Source organism: Candoia aspera, chromosome 1 (assembly GCF_035149785.1).
Source record: "Candoia aspera isolate rCanAsp1 chromosome 1, rCanAsp1.hap2, whole genome shotgun sequence".
Lineage (NCBI taxonomy): Eukaryota > Metazoa > Chordata > Lepidosauria > Squamata > Boidae > Candoia > Candoia aspera.
This window is the reverse complement of record NC_086153.1, coordinates 155,798,268-155,822,995: the sequence shown is the minus strand read 5'-3', so window position 1 is coordinate 155,822,995 and position 24,728 is coordinate 155,798,268. Positions and strand designations below refer to the sequence as shown.

The 24,728-nt window shown below is 38.2% G+C and overlaps 1 protein-coding gene across 1 annotated transcript in view; it reads right to left on the bottom strand.

Annotated features, from left to right (window-relative positions):
• The window catches only part of MACROD2 (mono-ADP ribosylhydrolase 2), a 1,156,239-nt gene that overhangs the window by 926,418 nt on the left and 205,093 nt on the right, over positions 1 to 24,728 (bottom strand). The window lies entirely within an intron of this gene.

The window sequence follows — 24,728 nt, the reverse complement described above, 5'->3', positions numbered from 1 at the left end:
GCAGTCACACAGGACACAGATTTCTGGTAAGTTAATTACAAGAACTAGGGAAACCATTAAGAGAGACATCTAGCAATCACCAAATATAAAATGCAGGCCCTCTTTATAGTAGAATCAGAATTCAATTATTGTGCCTCTGCCTCTCACCTTGTGATGTAGTAGATGGTCTCACATTTTGGCAGAAGGAATGGTTATTCCCCTGTCTTTTGTTATTGTAACAAACTAGTTTAGCCTCGGCTACTTGCTTCTGACTTTCCCAGAACTACGTTACACAGATCCACAACACCATACGATACGGTTATACTCTAATCGTTTCTGTTAGCATGAGCAAAATCATGTCCAATGATTGCCTATTCCAATAAAAGGAGTCTCATCAGTAGTTACTAGAGAAAACTAATTTATTGAATGAATAGTATGCAAAGTACGAAGAAAGCTGAGAATGAGCAAAAGCGCGCCAAACACAACTTAAAAAGCCTTGCTCCCATTGCAAACCCTCCCCTCAGGCTAGCATAGCAACCACCCCCCCAGATGCTAGCAACCGTTAGAATCGGCCTGAGAAAGTAACCTTGAACAGCAGAGATAACCCAAACATACATTCCAGAAGATCACAAGTCAGCACAAAGGAAATTTACCAGCGTGGCCCGGCAGGCACGCAACTGCAGATATGACATGTGAAACGTTACGAGGAACCATAAACATCGGAACGGGAACATGACAATCATGTCCAATGATTTAGAAATGTTTGTGTCATGACTTGCACCAAGAAAATGATACTGAATTTAAGTCCTGAAAGCAGATTTTTTTGCACGCAGTAGATATTTTTCATTAATCGATTGAAAAGACAGAACCATGTATGTGCAGCAAAATCATTAAACATCTGAAATTGAACTGAAGAAGAAACTTGAAAGACACATTTTAAGACAAAGATATTATAAAGCGGGGGGAAAGGAGCCTTTTTTCTGGTAGTGATTTTTTTTTTGGTGGGGGGGGGGCAATCATCTTATCTCCAGACTAAAACACTGGCTCTTTTATTATTATTTTCCTTAATCTGTCTGCCTAAAAAAGGCTGAGGTTTCTTCAGCCAAGTTAGAATTCCCAAAATGGATTAATAGGATTTGTCAGCCACATTGCACAAAACAGTGCATTTATAAGCAATATGCTTAAAAATCCTCCTCATAAGAAAGTCGCTTTAAACATCTTACTTACCTTTAGCTAGTGCTTTTAGAAACATTAGTATAATATTTGCTTTCTCTTGCAAATAAATTTTGTAATACATCTTATTTCTTTCAGACTTGGCACTATTAAGCAACATACAAGCTGCTATTCATGCCTGAATTTTCAAGTGAAAAGCTTACTGGAACAGCTAAAAATATTACAAAGAACTTTCATTTATATTTTCCCCATCTATTCAGGATGTGCTATTGTTATATTTTTCATGAAGATACAATTTCAGAATGTCAGTCATTCATGGTTTCAGTGTGGTTTCTGTTTTAAGTTCCATTTAAGTGGCTGATTTCTTGTGCTTCAAACTCTGTGCAAAAGCTGAAACAAAGCTTATGTCAAATGATCAATAATGAAAACTAATTACTGGGCTGAAAGCATAACAACAAGACAAAACACTTTCTTATTAATATACTTTTGGTTATCTGGCTTTCTATAAGAAGGTTTTCGAAAACTTGAATAGAAACAGTAGAGTTGCTAAGTCAAAAGATCAAAACTTTCACCAATGTTTTGATAAAAATGGCTTGTCTTCTTCCATAGGTACAGTAACAGTAGTTGGAATTCTCTTAAGGATATTGAAGGCAATGTTAGGCATCACAAATTTCAAGTTAGTTCACTTCAAGTTACAGTGACTTGAGTACAGACATTGCAGTCTTAGTATAATAGGGAAACCTACCATTATGATTTAATTAGCAAATCATGGTGAATTATTACAAGGTTGGAATCCAACTCATGTTAAGAATGGAAAGAGGTAAGGAAAAAATAAAATAAAATTCTGTGCTGCAGGTAATGAAAACTTAACATATATAATCCTCTATAAACAGAGTTGTACATGAGGTTCATAACTGTAGAAAAGCACCAGGCTGTCATAACTGCCACACAATTCAGTTTCCAAAGTGAAACTTGAAATCCCTTGAAAATCAAGTTCTCATCCCTGTAGTGGAAAAAAGCCAGCTTAAAATATGAGAGTAAAGCCTGAGGAAGCAAAGAATATCACAGCAATTGCTACATAAGATTTCTCCTGGCCAGGAGGCAAAGCTTAGGAGCCATGCCTAGCTCCCATGACTAATAGAAGCTGACGAATTATGTAAATTAATTTTTTAAATGGTAAAAGAAATTGAGTAAATTTAGTTAATTTGCATAATTGGATTAACCTGGAGCACTATTTTTTAGGTCCTACATAACTAAATGTCTCAATTTTCTGCATTCACACCTTCTTTCCTGTATGAAAAATTATCTTAAGGTATTTTTACCTAAGAGCCCAGTTCTCTCATACTATCAATTTCAAGCATCCAATTTTCTGCTTTCAAGCTGGTATTACTTCCCCCAGCCCCAGCTCCTGCTGAATTTATATATTAAGGGAAGCTGGATTGGAAGAAGATATGTTGTTGTTTATTCGTTTAGTCGCTTCCGACTCTTCGTGACTTCATGGACCAGCCCACGCCAGAAATTCCTGTCGGTCATCAACACCCCCAGCTCCCCCAGGGACGAGTCCGTCACCTCTAGAATATCATCCATCCACCTTGCCCTTGGTCAGCCCCTCTTCCTTTTGCCTTCCACTCTCCCTAGCATCAGCATCTTCTCCAGGGTGTCCTGTCTTCTCATTATGTGGCCAAAGTATTTCAGTTTGGCCTTGAATATCATTCCCTCAAGTGAGCAGTCTGGCTTCATTTCCTGGAGGATGGACTGGTTTGATCTTCTTGCAGTCCAAGGCACTCTCAGAATTTTCCTCCAACACCACAGTTCAAAAGCATCGATCTTCCTTCTCTCAGCCTTCCTTATGGTCCAGCTCTCGCAGCCATATGTTACTACGGGGAACACCATTGCTTTAACAATGCGGACCTTTGTTGTCAGTGTGATGTCTCTGCTCTTAACTATTTTATCGAGATTTGTCATTGCTCTTCTCCCAAGGATTAAGCGTCTTCTGATTTCCTGACTGCAGTCAGCATCTGCAGTAATCTTCGCACCTAGAAATACAAAGCCTTTCACTGCTTCTACATTTTCTCCCTCTATTTGCCAGTTATCAATCAAGCTGGTTGCCATAATCTTGGTTTTTTTGAGGTTTAGCTGCAAGCCAGCTTTTGCACTTTCTTCTTTCACCTTCATCATAAGGCTCCTCAGTTCCTCTTCACTTTCAGCCATCAAAGTGGTATCGTCTGCATATCTGCGATTGTTAATGTTTCTTCCAGCAATTTTAACTCCAGCCTTGGATTCCTCAAGCCCAGCATGTCGCATGATGTGTTCTGCGTACAAGTTGAATAGGTAGGGTGAGAGTATACAGCCCTGCCATGCTCCTTTCCCAATCTTAAACCAGTCCGTTGTTCTGTGGTCTGTTCTTACCGTTGCTACTTGGTCGTTATACAGATTCTTCAGGAGGTATACAAGATGACTTGGTATCCCCATACCACTAAGAACTTGCCACAATTTGTTATGGTCCACACAGTCAAAGGCTTTAGAATAGTCAATAAAACAGAAATAGATGTTTTTCTGAAACTCCATGGCTTTTTCCATTATCCAGCGGATATTGGCAATTTGTCCCTAGTTCCTCTGCCTTTTCTAGACCCAGCTTGTACATCTGGCAATTCTCGCTCCATGAATTGCTGAAGTCTACCTTGCAGGATCTTGAGCATTACCTTACTGGCATGTGAAATGAGTGCCACTGTTCGATAGTTTGAACATTCTTTAGTGTTTCCCTTTTTTGGTATGGGGATATAAGTTGATTTTTTTCAGTCTGATGGCCATTCTTGTGTTTTCCAAATTTGCTGGCATATAGCATGCATTACCTTGACAGCATCATCTCGCAAGATTTTGAACAGTTCAGCTGGGATGCCGTCGTCTCCTGCTGCCTTGTTATTAGCAATGCTTCTTAAGGCCCATTCAACCTCACTCTTCAGGATGTCTGGCTCTAGCTCACTGACCACACCGTCAAGCTATCCTCGATATTGTTATCCTTCCTATACAGGTCTTCTGTATATTCTTGCCACCTTTTCTTGATCTCTTCTTCTTCTGTTAGGTCCTTGCCATCTTTGTTTTTGATCATACCCATTTTTGCCTGGAATTTACCTCCAATGTTTCTAATTTTCTGGAAGAGGTCTCTTGTCCTTCCTATTCTATTGTCTTCTTCCACTTCCACGCATTGCTTGTTTAAAAATAATTCCTTATCTCTTCTGGCTAACCTCTGGAATTTTGCATTGAATTGGGCATATCTCCCCCTATCACTGTTGCCTTTTGCTTTCCTTCTTTCTTGGGCTACTTCTAGTGTCTCAGCAGACAGCCATTTTGCCTTCTTGGTTTTCTCTTTCTTTGGGATGTATTTTGTTGCTGCCTCCTGAACAATGTTGCAAACGTCTGTCCATAGTTCTTCCGGGACCCTATCTACTAAGTCCAGTCCCTTAAATTGATTCTTCACCTCCACTGCATATTCCTTAGGAATATTAGTGAGCTCATATCTAGCTGATCTGTGGGTCTTCCCTAATCTCTTGAGTCTGATCCTAAATTGTGCAAGAAGAAGTTCGTGATCTGAACTACAGTCAGCTCCAGGTCTTGTTTTTACTGACTGTATAGATGTCCGCCACCTTTGGCTGCAAAGGATGTAGTCAATCTGATTTCGGTGTTGTCCATCTGGGGAAGTCCATGTATAAAGCCATCTCTTAGGTTGTTGGAAGAGAGTGTTTGTTATGCAGAGTGAGTTGTCTTGGCAAAATTCTATCAGCCTATGTCCTGCTTCGTTTTGTTCTCCCAGGCCATGCTTACCTGTAATTCCAGGTGTCATTTGACTGCCCACCTTAGCATTCCAGTTTCCCGTGATGAAAATAACATCTCTTTTAGGTGTGTTGTCCAGTAGGTGCTTCAGATCCTCATAGAACTGCTCTACTTCAGCTTCTTCAGCATCTGTGGTTGGGGCGTATATTTGGATCACTGTGATGTTAGATGGCTTGCCCTGAATTCGAATTGAGATCATTCTATCATTTTTTGGATTGTATCCAACCACTGCTTTAGCCACTTTACTATTAATTATGAAGGCTACTCCATTTCTTCTGTGGTCCTCTTGTCCACAGTAGTAGGTCTGGTGGTCATTTGATGTGAAGTGGCCCATTCCAGTCCATTTCAGTTCACTGACGTCCAAAATGTCTATCTTTAATCTTGACATCTCACCAATAACCACATCCAATTTGCCCTGGATCATAGATCTTACATTCCAGGTTCCAATGGTGTGTTGATCCTTAGAACATCGGATTCGCCGTTCACCACCAGCACCATCGGCCGCTAGCCGTCCTTTCGGCTTTGAGCTAGCTGCGTCATCACGTCGGGGCTAGTTGAACTCATCCTCTGTTCCTCCCCAGTACCATTTTGACCATCTTCCGACCTGGGGGACTCATCTTCCTTTGGTATACCGACATGTCTCTGGTTGTACTGATCCATTTAGTTTTCACGGCAAGAATACTGGGGTGGGTTGCCATTACCTTCCCCAGGGATCACATTTAGACTGACCTCTCTGTCATGACCTTCCCGTCTTGGGTGGCCCTTCACGGTTTAGCTCATGGCATCACTGAGGTGCTCAAGCTCCAGCACCACAACAAGGTAACAATCCTTTGCTGAAGGGAAGAAGATATACCTGGTTTTAAAACTGAAGGAAGAAACATCAATAACCTGTGCTATTGTGACATTACTCTGATAGCCAAAAATGCAAAGGACCTACAAGCTCTAGTAATAAAAGTCAAGGAGCACAGTGAAAAAAATGGGACTAAAGTTAAATATAAAGAAGACCAAACTAATGAGAACAGGTAGTACAACCAGCTTTAGATTTGACCATGAAGATACTGAAGTGGTGGATAAGAGAAGACTGCTGAGAATACCATAGACAGCCATGGAAACAACAAATGGACCAAACAAATCAATCCAGAGTTCTCACTCGAGGTACAAATGACAAGGCTCAAATTATCCTCCTTCGGACACATTATGTTAAGGTCTGTGGAGAAGGCTCTAATGCTGCAAAAGGTGGAAGGAAAGATAAGAGGACAACCAACAGCAAGGTGGATAAACTCAGTTACAGAGGCAATGAGTGAAACATCGGAAGACCTGAAGGATCAGGTTAGGGACAGATCAACATGGAGAAAATCTATCCAGGTAGTTGGTAACAGTTGACACCAACTTGATGGTACACAATCAATCGATCGGTCAATCATTAATTTCAGTACTCAGAACAGGTATACCTTTAGATGATGCCATGACATTAATCCATTTATTAAACAGCTATATTAGGAATGTCGCACAGTAAGATTTGTGCATCAGGCAAGACTTCTCAGTTTTGTGCATTAGGCAAGACTTTTCTTTCCTTAGAACAGCAGACATAACACAAACTGTTTTGCAGAGTCCCCTAAGACTGAAATTTGAAAACTGTAATATAGTAAATGAAATATAATGCAGGTGTCCACAGGCTAATTGGCACTGTCTGAACTCTCTCCTAAGAAGAAGAGACAATGAACCACAAATTGCCCAAACAAACTATGATTACTTTGGCCATCTTCAAGACATCTTAATCTTGATTTGACTTCAACACACCATAGTTATAATAAATGGTGGCATTGCTTTATACAGTGTGTATAACCATAATTTTATAAATTCTACTGTAACTATATCTCACCTTTTTCTAATTGAAGGAGTAATTATTGGTGTAGATTAATGCTTCTGAATAAAAGGACAGACCAAATCCTTCTGATAATCAGTTCTTAGAATACTCAACAGTACAAAATATTATAATGAAATTATATTTTAATGACTAAAAAAATACAGACAAGTAATTTGAAAGCAGTCTTGGTATCACAGAAGTCAAAATGAAAAACTGCATATTTATATGCAAAGCCACAGTAACAACTAATTTACAAAAACCATGTGTAAGCTCCATTCAATTAAAAGTTTAAAAAATGGTCTGCATTTACAAGAACTATTGTCAACTTTCATTTCTTTCTATTTAATTACCAAATACGTGAAATGAAACTTCATAAAACAAAATTTCTAAGGAATGTAGATGAATAACTTGTTTTTATTTACAGTACTCTTCTTTTTGGCAAAGATGACTTTATGGATAAAGTAATTCTACTCCACAATAGAGAAAAATGGAAATTTCCATAGTTGTGAGGCTGCTGTATTACAGACTGAATATGAATATTGCTACCATTTTTATACAGTTATTGTCAAAGGATAATTGAATAATGAGGAACAAAATATTACTTCTTACTTGCCGCTGAACAAGCATAGTGATAGCTCTCAATTCCCTATAAGCAAATAATTTTTAAGTCTAGCTAGAAGAGATCTAGTTTTGACACTAATCCTAGGTAAAGAAAACATAAATAACCTGCATGTTTTCAGAAACAATCTACTCAAAATCAGGTAGGAGCTAAATCAGTGGTATCTCAGAGTTAAGCCTATGGTTCAGGCAGAGTGAGAAAAAATATGGTTGCAACCCTATCCACAAGCTCCACCTAAACTAGATTGGGACTGAAGCTCCCAGAATTGCAAATCCATATTTGTTCAAAATTTCTGAAAATTCTAGTTCAAGCATATCTAAAGGGTGCCTGGCTAAAAAAGGCTGCTTTCCTGAGAATGGAATTATACTCATATGCAGTGAAATTTTGTTTTCCAGTATCAAATCCGATATTCAGAAATGATGAAGTATTTATATTTAACTGACTGTTGCTGCCTTAAAATATTTCTCATCTTAATAACTCATCTAATAAAAGTTATTTTATTAATTTAAAAAATGAAAAAACTTATTTGTTTTGAAAAATCTGCAGTTCCTAAATCATAACAAGTTGACATCCATTTCTCAGAACAATCACTGAACACCGCACTTTGAATTTCTTTCCCATCTGTATGACCACCCACCTGTTCTCAGTAACTGAGGCTAGAAATGCATTATTAATTCTGCTGTATGCCCGAAAGGCGCAGTGTCTATGTACTATCTCCAACTTCCCTAAATTTATCTAAACTCTCGTCAAATATTCAAGAGACAAGAAAGACACACCTGCATAAAACTTCTAAATACAATTTTCTGTCTCTAGAGGAAAGAACGTAATGCCAAATTTCCCAATTGCCCCATAGTGTTTTCTTATACACTAACCATATGAAAGCTACAGTAGTTCACAATTATTTTGTATTTGTGTAATTTCAAACATTTTTTTCTATCAGTACAGAATACTATACTGAAAGAGACCTTAAAGTTATCTGCTTCAACTCCTTGTTAGGTATAGGATCTACAAGACAGGAAGAAGCTACAGTATTATTACATAGCTATCCAGCCTAATACCTTCAGTGGAGAATCTACCACATCTTGAGGCATTTTGTTTGACTGTTATTTCTAATTCCTTACAACATCTAGATGAAACCTGACTCCCTATAAATTCATTCCTTATTTTGCATCAGGCTATGCTCCCACAGCCAACATGCGCTTCAGATTTTAGGAAAAAACTAAGTAGAAGCGTGAAGTCCAGCTACTCCAATATGTATGATACAATGATTCCATAACCATAAAAGCAAAATAATTGATTATGTTAATTGTATTTCAGGTAATATGGCTATATAGCTTTTACTGAACCAGAATCAAACTATGAAAATCACTTACATATAATTGACCTTCTATTTAAAACACTGGAGTTATTTTAGAAACTACTGGTATTATTTTCCTGTGATTAAAAATGTTCAATGATCAGGATTTTAAATTACAATAAATTATTGTAAACATGAAAGGAATATTATGTCCAAAGTTGCTTTGTATTATTATGCAATTAATAAGGTCATGCAATGACCAAATTATCTGTGATTGCAATTTGATGTATATGTATTCACAGGTTTTTCACCTTTTTCACTAATTTTGGGGGGGAGAAAAAAGGAAAAAATCACAGTTTTATGAAGCTCTAAGTGACACACCAAGTTGTCCATTAACATCTTACCAAGTCTTTGGAATTCATTATACAAATACGTAAACCATTTTAACATAAACCATTATGGATGACTCTTTCATTATTATACAGTTTCAAATCCTGCAATTTTTTATCACAATCCTGTCTTAATTCTGATCCAAGGATAGTGTTAATCAGTCAAAACTGTCCAATTTTATATCATTGCTACTTTGTTAATGGACATGTTGGGAAAAATATTTCTATTCCACTACACTGATTATCATTTGACAAGTTTTGTAGGTGTTCTGAGTGCTGCGTGCAAGTCTTTAAGTCCATATTCAGGTTTGCTCCTCTGCATTGTATAACCTAATTTTCAGCAATCCCAATCAGTTGTTATTAAAATCAGAGCTCAATAACAGCACTGTTGCTGTTGTATTTTAACTACTATTTATTCTTGTTTTATTGTAATCTGCTCTGAGTCACTCTTTGAGTGAAATGGGTGGTGACTAAATCTGAAATATTAAATAAATAAATAAACTCACCATATAACTCCCCAAATAATCACCAACTTCTGCAAGCATCTCTGAAATAGTATAGCTTCATGTAGGCTGTCATGCTGAAATTCCAACGCAAACACACTATCCCATCCTAACCCCAAGAAATACTATTTTTTCATCAACATATTAACAGGTTAAGTGAAAAAATATTCCTTTCAGCATCACAGGAAATATATATAATTCCAAGTATTATTTTCAAGATGAAGTCTCTTTAAAATATATTTAAGTCAAGTGGATAATCATTACCACTTTGGGTCATGTCAGCTAAAATTGCCTTTGTAATTTTAATTGAGAAGAAGATAGCTGAAAATCTACAGGCTATTATTAAATGATGTAGCCAAGTAGTATTTGGGAGTGACATTCACAAAACCTTTAATTAAATATCTGAGAAAGTCAGCAACACCTAGATCTTTCTTTGAAAATTTAGAACACAGAGTTCTGTCAATGCAAGATGTTGGAACCACAGTAGATGAAACAATCTATGCTTAAAAGATTACATATCTGAAAGTATTATTTTAGGGCTAGAAATATCAACTTGTAAAGAAACCATGGTGCTGGCGTAGATTGTTACGTTTACCATGGACAGCTAGAGTAACCAGCAGAGAAGTGCTGGACCGTATAAAACCAGATACATCATTAGAAGCCAAAATTGTAAGACTACGGCTGACTTACTTTGGCCATGTCATACGTGCAAACTCACTAGAGAAGCCAATGATGCTAGGAATTGTTAGCGGAACAAGAAGAAGGGGCAGGCCAAGAATACGCTGGCTCGATACCATCAAAACAGATACCAAGATGAACATCCAGCAATTAAAAGAAGCTGTGCTTGATAGGGCTGCATGGAGAGCTCTCTCGTCCATACAATCGCCAAGAGCTGGACACGACTGAATGGTTAAAATGAATGAATGAAAGAAATCATGATTTGAAAACAAGAATCAAGAATGTGGTCCCAGCAACAGAATAAAACATGGATAGCTCAATGGCAGAGACCCAAATGTACATAAAGCCCTATTAGGCTCATTTAAGCAGAGCAAGATGAGTTGTATTTATGCCTCTAACTCCTCTGTGTAGCCATTTTTAAAAAATCTAATTCCATCTCACTGCATGCAATGAGACAGAATACATACCAGCTGTAGAACTGATTTGGTAAATTACTGATAGAGGGAAGAATTTCTCATTCCTGCCTTTTGATCCTTGTAGTATCAGAGTTTTGAGATCAGAAACAACTATCCTTTGAAACTCCTAAGGAAAAAAAGTTCATTTCTATATTAGGGGATGGGAGAAATGAATTCCAAAAAATCCCATGGTTTCTGGGTTAACAGAATTGTTCTCTTATTCTTGTTAGGGTGGATAGCATTTACAAACGAATAGAAAGAAAAAGCTCTTTTGGCGGGGGGGGTTCCATCTTCTTTCATGAGTAAAATAAATAAAAAGTTTTTTTTTTATTCATCTAACATTAATTGTATTTCTAATTTGCCATGTCTTCTAAATATGTACTGTATATATAAAAGAGAGTTCCAGAATAAATCTTTCAACTTTCAATAATTATTCACAAGAGTGATGTCTTTAGACAACCAAGGCTGTTGCTGTTGTAACTTTACAGATCTCCTTCCACACATCTGCCAGGATGCTATATAATAAAATTATATACCTCCCTGTCTAACCTAAGCATGTAATTACTTGACAATTCAATCAGCTTTTATTTCATTCTAATACAAAATGTGGCAAATTTATGTCAGAGACCCTGAACATCTGCAGTTGGAGATCGAAATTCTTTGTTGATCAAATAAGAATAGTCATGGGAGAAGAGCAAGTGCATTGATACAATACATCCCCTACTGAGTTTCCATTGCTAATGCTACTCTGCCATTTTGTTTTATGACCAAGCTTCTCTTCGGAAATTGGACATACATGAGTATCCCATGAACCTTTCCTTCCTGGTCCAATAACATTGTGACAACATGAAAGATCCCATGGTTTCAGTTGAACGAATGAGGTCCTATGTTCACAGAAGAAACAATAACCCATTTGCTTTGCACAGCCTGACATTACTCTTTAGTTAAAAATGTGCCTCATTCATGAGCAAAGTGAAGCTAGGTCTCTCACTAGAAGTGAGAAGAAAAGCAACAGCCAAAATAATTCTATTTTCTAAGTTTGACATCATGGGACCTTGTTAAGCCTTAACATCAAAGACTACTAAATCTACACCCATTTTTAAAAGAAACATGAATTCAGGTTTTAATGCTACATGAAAGGCAAATACCTTGCCATTTCCAAGTAACAACTGAAAGAATCAAAAACATTTCAAATCCATATGTTTCTGTGTTTCTTTGTATATTTTTTTTTCAGTTTATACTATAAAGGTTTTTAATTAAAACAATACTTCTTTAGCTAGCATCTTCAGTTTTATAGCATAAAAGTAAAAATACATCTTGAAGTAGTTTACTATTGGTGGTAGAAACACATAAAGAAACAGGAGTGCCTTTGCCAAAGAAGTGTTCAGGGACATACATAAATAGATGTCATTAAATCTAGACTTAGTTGTATTTTGAATGAGTCTAATCATGCATGACAAATCTGAAGGCACTCAGAGCAGATTTTGTCCCTGTGGAATTGTTTAAAATTAACACTGAATGGTAGGTTCCCGTTCTTGCAGTTTTCTTTACCCCTGCAGATTACACAGCCAATATTTCCAAAGAATAGGATATGTGATTATCATTCTATTTCATGAAAAGCATATCCTATGAAATGTAAGCCAATCACTCTGTTACATATCATCACCAACATTATGCTAGACATTTTTATTGTAAATTGAGAGTTGATTATGGTAAAAAAAAACAATGAAACAATGAATTTGGGACACTGCTCTACAAAAAGATTTAAGTCTGAATCCGAGTTAACCACCTGTAGGAGTCTCTAACATTAACCTTACCTTTTTTCATATCTTTCATTTATTACAGTGTGGAAGCATCACTGGGTCTTTGTGTAAACCCAGTTTAATTTTATCTTCAGCAATAGTCACAGGCAATATCAAAACATTCCTCTTGCCCAATATTTGTGCTATCATTGTCTGAGCAAACTTGATTATGCCATTGTTAGGTAGCTTGCCAGGCAAAGGCCCAGAATTTGTATATTTTACCTTTTATTGAACAAAAATTTAAGTAACGCTAGTATTACAAAGTCCTCTGCCATCACTTGTAACAATATGGTTAATGCAAGTTAATATTCCTTACCTTAGTAGAGAAGCACTTTCTTAAAAGATTTTAAGAAAAGGCTAAGAAGACTTTAACCATGAGAAACTTAAGGCATTTTTGTATGAAACGTCTACATGTTCAGCTATTTGACTATAATCAACTAAACTAAACACGGACAACTATGTTGCTGCTTATCCACTTGTCTGTACTTTAACAGCTGGTATTCAACAGTCACTCATACTGCAGTAGTGTAGGAAGCTGGGTGGTACAACCAGTCAGCAGCAGCCAGGAGGAGACTGGAGCTTTAACAGCCCAGCACAGACTAAGAAGACATACCAAGTACCAAAGAGGGGCAAACCAGAGCAGGCCAAACAGGCCAGTTACTACAGAACCAGCATCAAAGGACTGATGGCTAGAGAGCCGAAGAGAAGACAAAGATGTAGCAGGCATTGAGCTATCATCACAGATGAGTTAAGGCTGGCCTACAGCAGAGACATCAACACTCCACCCAGGAACCAGTTAAAAGAGGAATGTCTAGGGGGCAGAGTGCATTGGAGAGAACTGAAGGAAGTCCAAAGGTTTCAAAGGAGACCTTTGAAAGGGGGAAAAAATGGGGGGGGGGAAGAAGTTAAAATAGAATATATAGGAAGAAAGGAATACTAGAATCTAGAAGCACAGAATGTAAACTGATAAAGTACATAATTGAATAATGGTTGGGATAGGAGACTAAAAGGAAGAGTAATAATAGTTCCTGGGAATAAGAAACTTAAAACACCTTTATTGTTAGTATATTTCCAAATGAAATCCTCTTTGGAGGTTACTGTTTGGGAGTCTGACTGATTCTGTCACCATTCCTGAAATTAGGAATAGCTGAGATGAAAAATGATAAAGTGTACTACTTTCTATTAACATTTGTTATCCCTGTGGGCTGGCTTGCATGGAACTTGCAGGTAGATAGGTAGGAATGAATCAGTGAGCAAGCAAGCAAGTCACATTAATTCACAGTAATCACCATCAGCTTGTATGAATTGGCCTTGAGAATTATTAACATTTTATCTGAACATCTTATTCATTATGTAGCATTCCAGGGGGTCTGTTGCTGGGTACAAACACTTAACTATAATGTGGAACATTCAGTGACAACAGTAGTTGTCAAGCAAGTCCTTCAACATGACAAAATTTATTTCCCTTTTAAGATGGAAAGGAATGTAAAGCTGAATCACACATGCATTTTTATAACACTTAAGTTATTACTTGGGAATGTCATTGTTACAGATAATACACATCAGCATTATTCACATATCATGCTTTTCCAACTCTAAAAGTCACCATATAACCTTGCTACCAGGGTGGTACAAGAACTCTGCCCCCCTTCTCTCCTACAGACCTTGGCTGATCCAGACCTGGAATGAAAAGTGGTTCTACAGTACTCTGCAAATGTCCTTAGAGCACAATGTGCAATTAAAAAAAAAAAGGTTGTCAAACCTCTAGTTTTTACTCTAACGCAGATGCGCTATTAGACATGTTGCTCTACTACCATCCTCTTCCCACTCTCCCATGCCATTCCTCAAGTAAGTGACTCTCATCTCCCTCAAATTAGAATGGAATGAGATCAATACACTGGGACCAGGAAATTCTGCCACCGGAAAGACAGAGCCACAGATTATGTTCTTACTGAACTGAGAAAGGCCAACTTTTGAGTGGAAAAAATACACTGCAATTTCTTTGTTTGCATTCATCTTCCCTTCTCATACCTTTTTACCTAAGTCATTTAGGATGTAAGCATGTGCAGGAGTTCTAACTAGGTTCTCTCTAGTTTAGTGATGGTGAGCCTATGACACGTATGTCAAAGGTGATATGCCACAACGTTTTGGGTGACACGCCAGCGTTCACCAACACCCAACAACTATTCTTCCTGTTTGAGTTACCAAACAGCAGTGCAACACTTGCAATTTGCACGAAACTTCAGAAAGGTTGTTGGGGGGAACTGGGAGAGAAAGCAGCCGGGGAGCGAATGAATGGTGGGACGTGAGTAAATGCTGCCGCTTTTTGTAATTATTTCACATTTCTTTATATAATAGCACCACACAATTGGATTGTATCTTTTTAAAATAAATGAATATGTAAAGAATTTTTTTCCTCTTTTGTTTGGACGGGGTGACACGCCAGTAGAGTCAAGTTAGGCGTTTTCTGAATTTTTGACACGCTGGCCCCAAAAGGGTAACCCATCACTGCTCCAGATGATCTTATAAAAGCTGCTCTCATTATGGACTTGCAGTTCTTACCAATGCTCTTTCCAGTGTCTCCAGCTCTTACTGTAGCCATCTCTGTTACCCTTGTTTATCTTTTTTTCCCCAATGTGGGGTTCTACATGGGGAACTATAAGAAACACACCTGTTTGCATTCAACTGTTACTTCGGTATGCATTACTGGAAGAGTATTTTTAGAACGAAGAAACAAATATTTTTTAAAATAAAGGTATAAGGGTTCTTAATACAGAATTCTGGAATAAACAGTTACAAAGTACATTTCAGGAATTTTATTTAACATAATAAGGGACAATGCACTTCTGAAGGTTAATGTTATATCACTGTGGTTCTTACAAGGGCATACAGAATGTTCAGCAGCACAATTTAATATGCCACTGTCTGCAGTAGGACTTACTTTCCATTAATAAAGACTGCACCCTTATCTAATGAGACCCAGGAGGCTTACCTTCCCTATCACAGTGCATGTCCTTTGGAACAGTATGCTCTATTGCCCTTCTGTAAGGACAACGTGGTTTGAACACATGTTTTGATTATGCTGTTTTATATTGCGTTTTTGTAGTGTTTATGTTCATTGCTTTCTTTCTTTGTGTTTCAAGCCAACTTAACAATAACAACACTTTTTAATAACATTCTGCTGAAACAATTTGTTATTAAACATTTTCTTCATCAAATCTCATCGTTTAATATCAATACTATTGTCAAATTCTGTATTCTTGTCCTACAGAATGATAATGTGGAGCCGGTTTGGTCTAGTGGTTGAGGCAACGGGCTAGAGACCAGGAGACCGAGAGTTCTAGTCCCGACTGAGGCATGAAAGCCGGCTGGGTGACCTTGGGCCAGTCCCTCATGCTCAGCCCAACTCACCTCACAGGGTTGTTGTTGTGGGAAAAATAGGAGGAGGAAGGCGTATTAGGTATGTTCATCGCCTTGAGGTATTTATAAAAATAATAAAGGCCAGATATAAAATAAATAAAATAAAATGTTTCTCATTAAAGGAACCGGGCAATTTTTTTCCTGTACTACACCAAAATATTGCCAAAGCTTAACAAATGTTAAGGGTATTAAAATGTGAAAAAAAAATTGATGTTACCAGTTTTCCAAGTTCTCTATTTCTGCTCCTAAAGATTTGTTTCTAAAAAAAATTTGATTTTGTACAGTATAATCAACTGATGTATTTCATTTGAGGTGTTCACGTTGTTCAGTGAAGACATGCTAGTTTGATGAAATGCATAATTACTTTAGTTAAATTTGCACTTGGAAATCGGAAACCTCTGAAAAAGTAGTGAAATTACATTGAAAGAGTGGAATTTGAATCTAAAAGAGGCTAAACGTGAATGCTGCATCATAAAAGAAGGTAGATAATCTAATAATATTAATAAGACTCTAAATGAAGAGTTTTGGATTTCTAATGTCTCTGAATATATAAAAAGCAACATGGAACATTTTTATCCTTCAGAAGTAAAAAAGAACACCAAGGCACCAGATGACTTATTTAATTTCCTAAATAAATCCTTTTAAGAATCTTCACTGATTGGTAACCATCTCAAGCAGAAACTTATTCCATCACATATACAGTGTGAGAGTATGTTGGGATATTGTTGCCACTGGATGCTCTATTTTATCATATAAACTCAAATCAATAACATCCCATTTAAAATTCCCAAGGACAACACAGACGTAGATTAAAGATGATAAGCAAGATGACTAAATCAGTGAGAAGTGTTCTAGAAGATTTAATCTTGGGTTCTTGTGAAATCTTACTCCGGCATTCAGTGCTTAATCTATTATGTTCTTTAAAATTAAGATGTGCTTTTCCACAAGTCAGGCAGAATAAGTACTCCGGCTTTTCATCATTTCTTGTTTCAGTCAGGCTGAAGGGAAGGCAATGAGAATATACATTTCCTAAGAGGTAGGCGTGCATGTTTCTTTATGAGTCTTTTAATGTGCTGGACTGCAGTTTTATACATAAAAACCCAAAGTCTTTATTTATATGATAGGGACAGGCAATGTAAAATGATGCATATGGTATTATACACACTGTTTCAACAAAGCCATGATCTTTTCTTGCCCCAATTTATAGTTTTTCTTAGTTTATTGATAGTTTCCATTTTGTCTTTTAATTAAGAAAGAACTCCATACAAACATCTCTCCAAAACTAATGCTAGTATTAATTCTATTAAAAGGATTTGTTTGTTTGTTTGTTTGTAGTATTTCTTCCTTGCCACAATCAATTTAACTCTTGGCAGTTACATAGTAGAAAACAAATTTAAAACACCTATGGTAAGTTTAAAAACATAAAACAAAACTTTGTGACCATGAAATAAGAACAAAACAAAAATAAAAAAGATGATGCCCAAATAGGTTAAAATGCTCTCCAGAACATCTTCAGCATCTTCCTGAATGTACTCAGAGATGGCTTAATCCTATATAATGCAATGTTAGAATACTCACATTTTCCCCCAAATAGTTTGCTCCACTGACCAACTACTTTTAATTTGCTGCCTGATTTCCTTACATGATATCAATTATTGTAAAAATAAGTCCTCACAGGCCCTCTGATATATTTAAGTGCATGTCCTGAAACTTCAAAACGGAGTTATTGACCTAGCCAATCATCTATTGGGTTAAATTTAACCTCAGATGGACTCTGGTTTTTAGACCTAACTTGACATTACCTGTCATCTGAATTACTCACCTGTCCTTCTGAAATCCATGATCAAAATGAAGTGCTACAGTGGCCACATAAAACTGTGGCCTCTCTTGGCACACAATCTTTGTAGCCATTCCCTGTCCATGGCCACACAAATGGACAGAAAAGGCCAACAATAAGATTTGGTATGTCTCTTCAAGTCCATCCATAGTGGCACTGATCAGTCATTTATTTTCATTTTATTTATTTATGAAAACAATTTATATAGCTGCCTATCTCACTCAGGTGACCCTAGATCAATATTCAAAAAATCATGGAGTCCATACCACTTCAATGACTAAGATAATAACAAAACACTCAAAACAGGGCTCATTTGGCCTCCTGGTCCAAATGCCCACGTCTCTAAAGCCTTATGAAAGGCCAACAGGGTTGGGGCCATCTGGATCTCCAGGAGAATCCTGTTCCACGGGGCACATACAGCAAGAGAGACAGTATGACTCCTAGATACCACAAGATGATGGGATCTGGGATATGTCAACTCTGCTGGTTCTAGTAAGGTTAGCAGAGTCAATTGGAGACAGGTGGTCCTACAAGTAGCCTGGCCCAGCACATGTAGAGTTTTATAGGTGATAGCCAGCACCTTGAATTCCACCTAGAATCTACTAGGAGCCAGGGCAGCTTGCAGAGCAGAGGTGTTACATGGGCATATTGCAAAACACACCGAACTGTCTTGCTGCATTTTAGACCAGCTGCAGCTTATGAATGCTCTTCAAGGGCAGCCCCAGGTAGAGCGCATTACAGTAGTCCAACCAGGAAATACTAAGGCATGGGTCACTGTGAGTAAGGTCTCCCAATCTAGAAACAGACACAATTGGCACACAAGTCTAACCTGTGCAAAGGTCATGCCCTTGCAGATTTCTTTTTCCACTCTGGTGAAATAAACGAGGAATAGGGAAGAGAAGTGGCAGTTCCGCAGCCTCTTTTTCAGTGACTAGGAAAAATAAAAATATAGTCACTGTACAACTGCTAAAGACATCTTGGACTGTATGCTTTGGTGCACAGACTGGACAGAACTGGCTAAGGGAGAGGATGCCTTAGAAAGTTTGCAAATATAAACATTATGCTATATATACCAGAGCTGGAATACTTTTTTAAATTAACAGCTCTATTTTTAGGGACAAACTTTTATGGGCTGAAGGCAAAATTGAGTGGGTCATACCTTCCATCCTTCCATTTCTCTGTCACACCTTCCCCTTCTTCCTTCTGCCCTTCTGGGAAAGGGAATGATAAATTCAAGGACGTTTTCTTCTCTTCTTCTATTACTTATCTTCCCCCCCACTTCCCTTCCCTTTCCAGATACTACTTGATTACTTGAAAATAGGTTCTGATGCCCTTCCATTTATTCATCATCTGTTCTGAACTTTCTTTCAGTTCTTTTTTCTTCTAGATTTGTTTGCTTCCTCCAAGGTTTATCCCCTTATATAAAACCTATGACAAAGGAGTTAAACATTCTGGAACTTGAGAAAATCAATACTTAGTTAAAAGATGAATCATATTTATAATGGAGGATGGTGTACAGTAAAGAGCTAAACTTTGACAAAAGTTATTTGTCAGATAATTGGAACAAGCAATGAAATAGCGAGCAATGAAGCTTGTGGATTACTTTGGATTTCCTCAGGATGATGAAATGCATAGCAGACTGAAAGAAACTGCAAAAGGAGTTGTCCCAGGCAAGAAAAAAGTAAACACTAGAATATTTCAAGGAAGCTGAAAGAGAATCTAAATGAAACACTGGTTTCTATTTAACCAACACCACTATTACACTTCCTTTTCAGCATGCCTCTAGTCCTATCTCTTTTTCAGCTGAGTTTCCTATCTGCACACCTGCCCGTATCAGTGGCATCAGATGATTTCTCAAGAATACTTGGACCTTCAGAGATTTCCTGTTTTGTGCAGGTGCACACTGGGTGGCAAACTGCACTTTGTACACTGCAAAACACTGCACAGTGCTTTTCTGTCTCAATAAAGCCCTCTGTGCAGATGCTTCTGTTCTTCTATACATGAGTATCACCTTAGAAGCAAAGCATCACAAGGCTTCAAATTGGAAATAGCACTGACTGGACAAAGAGAAGGGGGACTGAAGTAAAGTTATATGGACACCAACATGGAAACTTCAGTATTGTGAATCAGGCAAAAAGGCAGCAATGCTCTCAGCTTAGTCAAAGCATTTTAAGATAATATGAGCTTCAAAAAAATTGAGACTGGACAAAAAGCAGACCATGAATTTCCAGTCAATCAATTCCAAGAACTGGAGAGTTTTTCAGAATAGGCTTAGTTAATACACACTGATGCTAGGGAGAGTGGAAGGCAAAAGGAAGAGAGTGGAAGGCAAAAGGAAGAGGGGCCGACCAAGGGCAAGATGGATGGATGATATTCTAGAGGTGACGGACTCGTCCCTGGGGGAGCTGGGGGTGTTGACGACCGACAGGAAGCTCTGGCGTGGGCTGGTCCATGAAGTCACGAAGAGTCGGAAGCGACTAAACGAATAAACAACACAATACACACTTATTGCAATATTCCTTAAATGTTCTTCAAAATTTCAATGAATAGTTAAAAGAAGTGGGGTGACATGGAGTTATATTCAATAAAGAGTGAATGTGATAGTTAAAAATGAATATAAGTATCAATTCTTTTGAAAAATACCAATTATTTAGTTTTAAACATTTTATGAACTGTTACTCATATGTACCTATTACCATTCTTCTTGAAAGAGCTCCAAGCTCTTTCAATTTTTTGGGATGCAGCTTTTATATAACATGCATTTTCTTCAAAAGCAATTTTTAAATAAAAACCTATTTAAACTTGCACCAAAAAGCCAAAATAATTATATTGCCATTTGTGAAGTAGCTAGACAAGTGTTGGACAACCCTGAACTGACCTCTTCATTTTTACATTCTTAAAAATAAAGAGAGAGAGATATCAAGTTACTTATTAAATGGAGAATATTTTTATCCAAAACTCTTCTCCTGCTATCTAGAATACTAAGATTACAATTTAAAAAAATACAGATACCTATTTCATCTGTGGGCATATGAAAAAACAATTAGCAATGTATTCTTTTCATCAGTCAGATGCTCACAATAAATGAACAATGTACTATTAAAGCATGACTTCCAAAGTGCAGAAATAAAATAATACCTACCAGTCGATAAACTGAGATAGGTTTACATATTTCACCTGAGTCTCATTGCTTTTATCACAATTATGGATATGTGTGATTCTGTTAAATTTGAAACTTACATTCCAGGAAATATTTTTTTTCACAGCTCTCTAGAACACCAATTTGCAATTCATATCAATTTAACAAATATTTAATCCTTAATTGTAATCTCTTATTTTCATCTGTGACTGTAAAGAAATAGAAGTTGGGACTCCTATTTTAGCTGAATAAAGAGACATACATATTTTCTTACTGTCATGATCATCTAGAACTAAAATGAAACCATATTGCCCATAGCAATTAGTCATATAAATTACAATAACCCTTTCACAGTTTGTTCACCCATAAAACTATTTTTATTAATCGAAAACTACTAAATGTTCACTTTTACACTGCTCCATAAAATAAAGGCAGACTTGTAGTAACAAATGCAAAGCTGGAAAAATGTTCATGCTTTTGTATTCAATAAAATATGTGGAAGTTCATCTCCAGTGTCTATAGTATATTATCAGTTTCCACTCAAGCCTGGTATTAAAGGAAGGGAGCAACTTGTAACATGCTGTACAAGAAATTCTGTTTTAGAGCACAAAGTCTCCTTAAACTTTAATAAAGAGTAAGAAACAACATATTCAAAAGTTTAAAACTGCTGACAAATTGATGAAGCTCAGCAACTTTTCCCTAATGATGAAAAGTGGATTTCATATATTATTTCAAATGCTTCATTTCCTTTGTCCCTCCCTTTTTCCAGATTTAAATATTAATAATTAAATTGGGATACACACACACACATACATACATACATATAGTAATAGCAGTAGTAGTAGAAGACAAGGACTAGAAGACAGTGGTGGTGATAGATGTAGTGGTGCCAAGTGACAGCAACATCAGGAAGAAGGAGTATGAGAAGCTGGAAAAGGTCCAGGGCCTGAAGGAGGAACTAGACAGGATGTGGAAAGTGAAGGCCAAAGTGGTCCCAGTGGTGGTAGGGGCACTCGGGGCTGTGATTTTTAAGCTTGGAGAGTGGCTCCAACAGATCCCATGAACAACATCAGAGCTCTCTGTCCAGAAGAGTGCAGTGCTAAGAACAGCTATGATACTGCGCAGAACCCTCAAACTCCCAGGCCTCTGGTAGAGGACCCGAGGCTGAGGAAGACACATACTACCCATAGGGGTGAGAAGGGAATGATAGATAGATAGATAGATAGATAGATAGATAGAGATATTGATTAGTACATAGGAATATTTTTTCTGTTCTTCTCTATGTTAAATAGCCAATGTAGTGGAGTACTTAAGTTCTTTGACTTTATCTGGACCCAGATTAAAGTCTGGACCCAACCATTTTGGGCCAGCCACTTTCTATCTCCATCTAACCTACCATAGTCATTGTTTTATTTAAGAAATGAAAGTAGCCACCCAACTTGTACAATGGTGCCTCCAACAGCATACAATAAATAAACAAATAACAAATCAGTATGATTGAAAACAACAGAAACAATGGTGCCTCCAACAGCATACAATAAATAAACAAATAACAAATCAGTATGATTGAAAACAACAGAAATTAAGAGACAATCTGGAACCCAAATTGACCTTACACTACTCTGGATAGGAACTCCGATCGTCCTGACCCTCATGCCCAAGGAAAGAACCAGATTTTTAGTGCCTTTCTAAAGGCCAATAGGGTTGGGGCCAACTGTATATTGGAGGGGAGATTGCCTGAGAGGGCAGGTGCTGCAATGGAAAAGGCATGCTTCTTGGATTCTGTGAGGTTTGGGCCTGCTTCTGACTCCAAAAACAAAACTTATTTGGAGTCAGAAGGGGAAAGCAAAACCTATCAGCAAGGTCTTGAAGAATCTAAACCAGGAAGTGACTCAGCAGAGCAGGAGAAATCGCAGATGATTGGACAAACTCTAGAGGGCAATTTGAAGCCTCCAATCAGTGCTCGAGAGAGGAGAGCTGAGAAGCACACGAAAGAAAAAGAAGTGTGATTGGCTGGTAAGGGGAAATGGCGTGAAAAGGAGCAAATAAAAAGACAGGCGCACCAAGAGCAAGCTGCCGGAGACAACCGCTCCTTCGAGCTTACAGCACCTGTGGAAGAATCCTTACCAGTGTCAGAAGCCTTGCCTGTAGCCAGCGTGGAACCAGAGCCAGTGTCTTCTGCCTTCGCGGAACTTCCTCCTGCTCGGGTTGCTCCAGTAAAGCCTCTCTCTGCTGTTCCTGGTGAGCACAGTCTCGCATCCAGCGCCAAGCCTCGTCATTGCACTTCAACGTGATCCCGCGGGACCTCTAGCTCTCAACCTTGCCTGAATGCTCCAGTCCAGTCCAGCTCTGCCTCCAGATCTCAGCCTTGCTTAAACGCTCCAGTCCAGTCCAGCCTTGCCTCCATATCCCAGACTTGCCCAAGCGCTCCAGCCCAGTTTAGCCTGGTCTCCAGATCCAAGCCTTGCCTCAGCACTCCAGTCCAGTCCAGCCTTGTTTCCAGATTCGAGCCTTGCCTAGATGTTCCAGTCCAGTCCTGTCCTGCCTCTAGAACTGAGCCTTGCCTAAACGCTCTAATCCAGTCCGGCCTAGCCTCCAAGTCTGAGTCTTGCCTAGGTATTTCAGCCAAGTCCAGCGTTGTCTTCAGAACCAACCCTCACCTTGACACTCCAACCAAGTCCAGTCTCGTCTACAGAACCAAGCCCTGCTAGGATAATTCAGACAAGCCTTGCCTAGCCTCTGCATGTCTGCTTGATCCAGCCTGCATGCCAGGATACCAACCTGAGGGTCCAGCCTCTTCCTTGCCATGCACTCTAGCTCCTTCCAACCTTGCAGCCTCCATCAGAGAAGTGGCCAAGTTCTGCCTTGCGCCTTGCCAACTTGACTCTGCAGTGTTGCCTGCGTGCCCTGCCATCTGGTTGGACTTGAATGGAACCACATATTCTAATCTACCACAGAACTTTTACTATTGTAAATAGTTTGTTCAATAAAGCATTTTATTAGTACTCTGCCTGGCCATCTCATAGTCTGAACAGGACAGATCCCTGTAAAGTAGTCCCTTAAATAGCACAGTCCTGTGTCATATAAGACTTCAGAGTGATAGCAAGTGGCTTGAATTACACCTTAAATCTTATCATTTCAACTTGACAAATAGGGGGTGTGTGACATGGGAGTATAGCAGCAGCAATCCCAGCTGATCCCTAAAGCCCAACCTCACCAGTATGGTTTCACCCCTGGCTATCTACACAGCAGTCCCTGGGACAACCACCTCCAGAGTCTTGTGGATAACCAGAGCTACCATGTATGGCTGCTTTAGAGAACAGTTGGAGAAGGAAACATTATGTACACTTCTTTGAGCTCTCAGAGGGAAGTCTGGATATAAATCCAACAAACACATTTAAAGGTTTTCATCTGGCCTTGATTCACTGAAATGCCAAAGTCAATTTCAAAGAGTTTTCTAAGATGTATTTTATTTGTGTTTATTCTATATGGTACAAATAAACCTCTGTATCTATGTAATATCCACCTAATTTGCACTTTTCATTATGAAGTTTTCAAACTGGAGCTACAGAACCTCTTCAACAAGAGTAGGTAAGAATGTCACCATTTTTATGAGGAAAGGGGAATGAAAGAACTAGCAAGGTCTAATAGTTTAAAACACAGAAAACTTATTTCCTCCTGTGCAGTCAGAGGGAAACGGTGACCTGTAATGTGTTCCTCAGGGGCTGGTAAGGACGTT